Source organism: Elephantulus edwardii, unplaced genomic scaffold, assembly GCF_000299155.1.
Source record: "Elephantulus edwardii isolate Elephantulus edwardi_28Jun2011 unplaced genomic scaffold, EleEdw1.0 scaffold00273, whole genome shotgun sequence".
Classification (NCBI taxonomy): Eukaryota; Metazoa; Chordata; class Mammalia; order Macroscelidea; family Macroscelididae; genus Elephantulus; species Elephantulus edwardii.
Genome location: NW_006400023.1, coordinates 2,869,194 through 2,875,682, shown reverse-complemented (window position 1 = coordinate 2,875,682; position 6,489 = coordinate 2,869,194). Strand labels below are relative to the sequence as shown.

The window sequence follows — 6,489 nt, the reverse complement described above, 5'->3', positions numbered from 1 at the left end:
CCCCCCCACCGCCTGGGCTCCTCTCGCTCCTCTCCTCCCCCTTCCGCCCTCTCGCCTGCCCGCTCCCTCCCTCCTTCCTCCTCCTCCTCCCGCCGCCGGCCAAGCGAGTGGAGTCCGAGCCCAGCCCCAGAGAGAAAGGCCGCTAGCCACACACGAGCCGGGGGCCAGGGCGTGGGCCTGCGCCGCCGGGAGGGAGGAGGCGGGCCCGGGGAGGACCCCCGCCGTCACGCCTTCTAATCACGACCCGGGCAGAACCACCCCCGGGGAGGGAAGGCAATATGGGAGCTCCTCCAGCCCCTCTGTTCTCTGTCACGGCCGAGGCGGCACACGGGGCAGACCCACGGGATCCAGGGCCCGGAGTGGCCGTACCCTTGCCCCACCCCATCAGCGCCCAACTGCGGGTCTGCGACCTCCACCCCTTCCCTGTGGTCCCCGTCCGCTTGGCGCGGCGGATTGCTACACTTCCCAGCGCCAGCCCGGCTCGGCCGCGTAGGGAGGAGGGCGGCGTGGGCGCCGGCGGGAGCCGAGTTCGAGCGCCTCTCAAGTCTGAGCACCAGCCGGCCCTTCCGCCTCCTCTGCCCTTCTGCGCACAGCGCCCTCGGGTGCCTCCGCCCCCACCCTCAAAAAAAACAAAAAGAAAAATAGAACGTGGGTTTGCACACAAGTAGGTTCAAGGGCAGAGAAGGGTTACTTGCAGGGTTTCTTGCATACACAACCCAACTTGATAGGCCCAAAGAACCCCTAATTTGTAAATGTCTAAGACTTTCCAATCTTCCCACTTTTTACTGTGTCCATTTTCATGTTAAAAAGTGGTTTTCCCCTTAATAGTTTGGGGAAATTGATGTTTCAGGAAGACAGAACATGTTTATCCTAGAAAACTGACCTTGACTCCCAGCATGAGCAACACATGATTAAGATGCGTTTGAGAGTTGGTGTTCTCTCTTCAGAGAGATCAGCACCTTATTTGTGGAGGCAGAGGTACAGGTGTTTTCTACCTTGATAAAATTTTGGCATTTTTATGATTCCATAGAATCTCCAACAGTAGATTGTTTCATGATTCATCTAGCCAAGTTCACGTGCGTTGACAGTTATCTTAGAAAGGATTGTGACCTCTCGTTAACCCACTTTAGGAGTTTGGCTGTGCCTAAAGGGCTCTGTCAGGAGAGGTTCGAGAGGCTGAAGCTGGAAGCTGACTGGTTCCAACCTGTGTGATCATTTGCTCTTAGCAGTGAGACACCCCCGCCCAGGCCTAACAATGCAAAGAATTGGTTGGCCCACCCCAGGACCCGCAGCGCCCCAGGAGCCCCTCCTAGCTGCCTGGTTTTCCCCAGGAAGCTCTCTTGCCTTCCTTAACCTTTGCTGAACTCCTCCCTTATTAGCATATCTTATATCTTTTTCTCCCTTTGCAACTCCGGCAGCCTTCCAATAGCAAAACTTCCTCCACTTTTCTTCTGTGCTCTTCCTTCCCACATTCCACATCTGCTGCATACCACACACCCTTTTCCAGTGTTTCTTCTTTGGGACCCAGCTAACCTTTGCATCTTTCTCTAACCCCTCCTCCACACCTCTGCCCTACTTGGCTCCCCTCCTTTAACTTCTGAACCCTTTTCTCAGGTGTTTCTTGAGGTATCTGTCTTCATCAAATAGTACTCTGTCATAGCAGCACTGTCCCCATCAGACTTTCTAAGACTTTTTGAATGTTTCCACGGAGAGACTAAGGACTGGTTAACCTTTTTTTTTTTTTTTTTTTTTTTTTTACTTAGATGGCAGTAGAAGGAAAGCTTTGAGGCAGAAGTTACAGGACAGATAAGTGGGTGTGGCCTTTCCAGGAGACTAGGACATAGTTAATGGAAAAGGGGAATTTAGATCTCAGCCAGCATTAGGATGTTCTGTCAACATATTTTGAACACACACAACCCACTTCCGGACTAAAGAATTAGGATCATCATCTTCCAGCCCTCCCCCTGCCCCACCTCAGCTGGCATGACTACACCCACAGTGCCCTAAACGCTGCCTGGGTTGTGGTGACTCACTTCCTCTACATTGGCTGCTGCGGAGCAGAGGATAGGGCAACACCAGTGCTTCAGCCAGGGGTTTAGGGTTTTGGACTGGCTTCTGGGATGGCAGAGGAGTCTGCTTATGGGGGCGTGGGTCTACTCAAGTCAAAGATGGTCCTTGCAGTGTCGAAAAGCCTGTTTGAGTAAACGAACACAACCTGGCAGTATCTGGAGCTCTGGTGGTCTAGTGGTAAGAGCTGCACTGCCAACCTGAAGGCATGTGTTGGAATCCACCAGGTGCTCTGTGCAAGAAAGAGAATCTCCCCCCATACAATTTACAGCCTGTGAAAATCTGCCAGGAGGTCAGCTCTGTGTTGGTTCCCACTAGATGACACATAACAACATAAGGGAATCAGGTGCCAAAAGTTCTGGGGGGAAAAAATATACTGACAAGAAGAATTTGTATGTATTCTGAAATCATGCAATGCAAATTATGGGCAAAAAGACAATATGAGATTTGGAATTGAAGTGTTCATTAATAACATTGCTTATATTAAATATTTTACCCATAGAGTCCTTCAATTGTCCAATTCAGAGCTTAAATTTTTCTTCAGTCATTTCAGCTTGAGAAGTGCTCAGCGTATTCTTTTTTATTTTTGTCTTTTTGTTTATTTTTTGGTTGTTGCTTTTATTTTCTCTCTTTTTCCATTAACATTTTATAAGTTAATCAATTACAAACCACAATATTTTGTTGCTGAAATTGAAAGAGCTTGTGATTTTAGTATTACATAACTTTAAGCCAAGGCCACCAGCTGCTGTGCAGTAGAAGGATGGGCAATCTCTACCCATGCAGTTACCACCAGAGGGTCACCTATGATTCGGTTCCAACTCTGTGTTACACAACAACAGGAAGAAGCCAAGACTACACTCAGAAATAAATTTAGAAAATGGCATTACAAAAGATGGGGAGTGAGTAAACAGTAAAAAACCCAGGTAGGGCCGCCGTACTATGGGGTATATCTACATTACCATTAAGTTTTCAGTATAGCCAAACTTAAAAACCAGTCTTCAAAAAAAAGGTGAAAGCATTCTCAAAAATACATCAATGCTGGGTATACTGTGTGTTTTTCTTTAACAGCATACTCTCCAAAAAGAATCCACGTGGGTGCAATCAGAGATCCAAAGGCCAACATGAAACCAATAAACAGCCAAATTTGAGCACCTCTTCGACCCAGACAATCTTCACTGTGAGCATCACCTCAGACTTGTCCATTTGATGCTGTGTTAATCATTAGTAAGGTTGTGGTTGCTGTAACGCCACAGGCATGGTATGAGTGGCTGAACTCTTCCATAGTGGGATAAATAACAGCTACATCTATGATAATCCACCAGCCTGTAAAATACAGAACACCAGCAGTAATGTTAGCAATAGTATTGTGTTTTTCCTCCCCAGTCAATGCATTGAGAACACCCAAGGTCTTATAAGAATGCAGACTTTTTTTTTTCCAGGTCATTTCTCTTACTTTTGACCAAGAAACAAAACGGTCACAGGCTGCCAAACACTGGATGTAGCAGCACCACCCAACTGGGTATGTTCTTTTTATTTTCAAACTCCAGGCAGGCCTTCCCATATTTCATAATACTTAATTTTCCCAGACCACTCTGTGAAGTTCTCTGTTCACCCCTTGTATTTCATAGTTTCTTCCATTTGCTTTAGCCACTCAATATTCAAGAGCTAGTTTTGAAGTCTCTTCTGACTTTCATTTAGGCTTTCTTTTTAATGAGCTTTTGCTTTTTTTCAAATATGATATTGTTGCAGACCGAAGGTTCCAAAGAATGGAATAATTTTAGAATTATTAATAATGAGACAAACAGCCAGGAATGAGATAGAGCAGAGAGCATAAAACAGGGGGCCAGCAGTTTTCAACTGAAGACCCCAAGTCATGTTTCTCTGTGTATTTATTGATAATCTGGGGAAGCAAATAACAAAAGGAATTCCTTGTAAATGAAGGCTCTATTTTTCTCTATTGTCAGCCTAATGCTCTAGCTCAGGAAGTATTTCCCAGGAAGTAACACTCTGTAGGAGGGCACTAGCTGTCTCCTGTCTGCAGAAAACAAACAGGTTATTTTCTGGGATCTGCCACAAGAGAAATCCTAACTTATAAATATGCAATTCCTTCAATTCCTGAACAAGGACTTTCATATAATATAAAGTATAAAGTTTGGCTTCCCATATGATATCCTGGATGTAACCCTACAATTATATGATCTTCAGTCATTAATGTTCAAGGTGCCACATCTTTTGAAATTGTCTCTTGCAATGGTCTCTACACTTAGGTGGAATATCCTCAAGGTCTTACTTTGTCTCTCCTGGACATATCTTCAGTTTCTTCATCTTCAGCTTGAACTTACATATGAACAATTAATTTGTGGTCTGTTCCAAGCAGCCCTGACTTCCTTCTGAATGATGATCTTCAGCTTCTGCATCATCTATTTCCATAGTTGTAGTAGATTTGATTTCTGTATATTTCCTGCAGCAAGGTCCACATCTAAAAGTCACAATTTGAGGCAGCTCTGGTGGACTAGTGGCAAGAAGCTGCTGCACTGCAATCCCAAATGTACATGGTTCAAATCCACCAGATGTTTCACTGGAGGAGGGACAATCTCCTCATGTGCTAGTCGGATTTGATTCAATGGCAAAAAAACAATTTAAAAAAATCACAATTTATGTTGGGGAAAAAAGGTGTTTTCAATTAATAAACTATTGATCTTACAAAATTCTATTATGTGATCTCCAGCATTGTTACTATTACTAAGACCAGCTTCTGATCCTTTGTTTCCAACCCTCTCATTCCAATCATATGTAATTCTCAGGCTTTTTTGGTTGCATGCTTGATCATTTTCAGACTGCAGAAGTTTGTAGAAATCTTCAATTACTTTATCCTTGGCATAAAAGGTCAGTGTGGAACCTACAACCATGAGAAGATAAAAATAGATGAATGAGATCTTCTAAGAATCAAATCCCTATGCACATCCAAAAACTTCTCCAACAGGGTAAAAAGGGAAGCCACAGACTGGGAAAAAGTAATGACATATCAGATAAGATATTTATATCCAGAATTTATAAAATACTTGAGCACCACAACAAGATAAAGGTAAATAATCCAATAGAAAAATGGGCACGGGATATGAACAGACACTTCACCAAAGAAGACATTCAGATAGCTAACAAGGACATGAAGAAATGTGCAAAATCCCTAGCTCTAAGAGAGATGCAAATTAAAATAACTATGAGATATCATCTCACTCCAGTAAGAATAACAAAATTCAACAAAGCAGCAAACAACAAATGCTGGTGAGGTTGTGGAGAAATTGGAACACTTATGTTGGTGGGAGTGTAAAATGGTGCAACCACTGTGGAAGGTGGTATGGCACTTTCTCAAAAAGTTGCAAATAGAGATACCATTTGACCCAGCAATTCCACTACTAGGAATATACCCCAAAGAGACCATAACTGACATCCAAGCAGATATATGCACACCCATGTTTATCGTGGCTTTGTTCACAATAGCAAGGAGTTGGAAACAACCTAAGTGCCCATCAACAAATTAATGGATAGAGAAGCTGTGGTATATTCACACAATGGAATACTATGCTGCATTGAAAAACAAGGTATTATTCAAAATGGGTCAATCTGGAGGACATAATGCTGAGTGAAGTATCTCAGTCACAAAAGGACAAAAACTGCATGGTGCCACTGTTGTAAAACAGGACTGACCTCAGGGTTGGGGAGAGGCTGAGAAAGATGCGTTCAATAATGTATACTGCGCTGAAACAGATGAGGGAGAGAACTGTTTAAAAGGGATATGTGATTGGGTGTTTGTCATGACAGGAGTCTAGAGTGAAGGCTGCATGGTGGAGTGGACCTGAGGGAGGGTTTGTAAAACAAAGAAAGATTTTTCTTTTACTTTTCCAAGAGGGTAGTATACTAGGGGGGAGGATTGGGAGGGGAGAAAATTAGAACAATGAATGGAAATCCAAAGTCTCTGTAAATTTTTACTGAAATTAATAATAAATTTAAAAAAATTATCAGTGTGTTAATTTGAATAATAGTTGTATTTACTGAAATTAATAATAAATTAAAAAATTATCAGTGTGTTAATTTGAATAATAGTTGTATTACCTGATCTTCCTTGTAAACATAGGGATACAGTCCTAGCACTGACAGCATTGTACTTCAGGAGAGATCTTGAAATATTCTTTCTTAATTAAAAAATAGAACACTGTTAGGGAGCTCTTGTGGCCTAGTGGTAAGAAGCAGCACTGTAATCATGAAGGTTCACCGTTTGAATCCACCAGATAAATGCTCCACTGGAGAGGGAGGGGCAGTCTCCTCCTATGCCAGTCTGATCCGATTCAATGGTTGTTGTTGTTGTTATGTGCCATTGAGTCGCTTGAGACTCAGAGTGACCCTATGTTCAAGAGCCTTAAA

General features: G+C 43.3%; 1 pseudogene; it reads right to left on the bottom strand.

The window, feature by feature from the left end:
- Positions 1-3,017: 3,017 nt before the first annotated feature.
- On the bottom strand, positions 3,018-4,497 carry LOC102851237 (annotated as a pseudogene).
- Between the last annotated feature and the right edge of the window lie 1,992 nt (positions 4,498-6,489).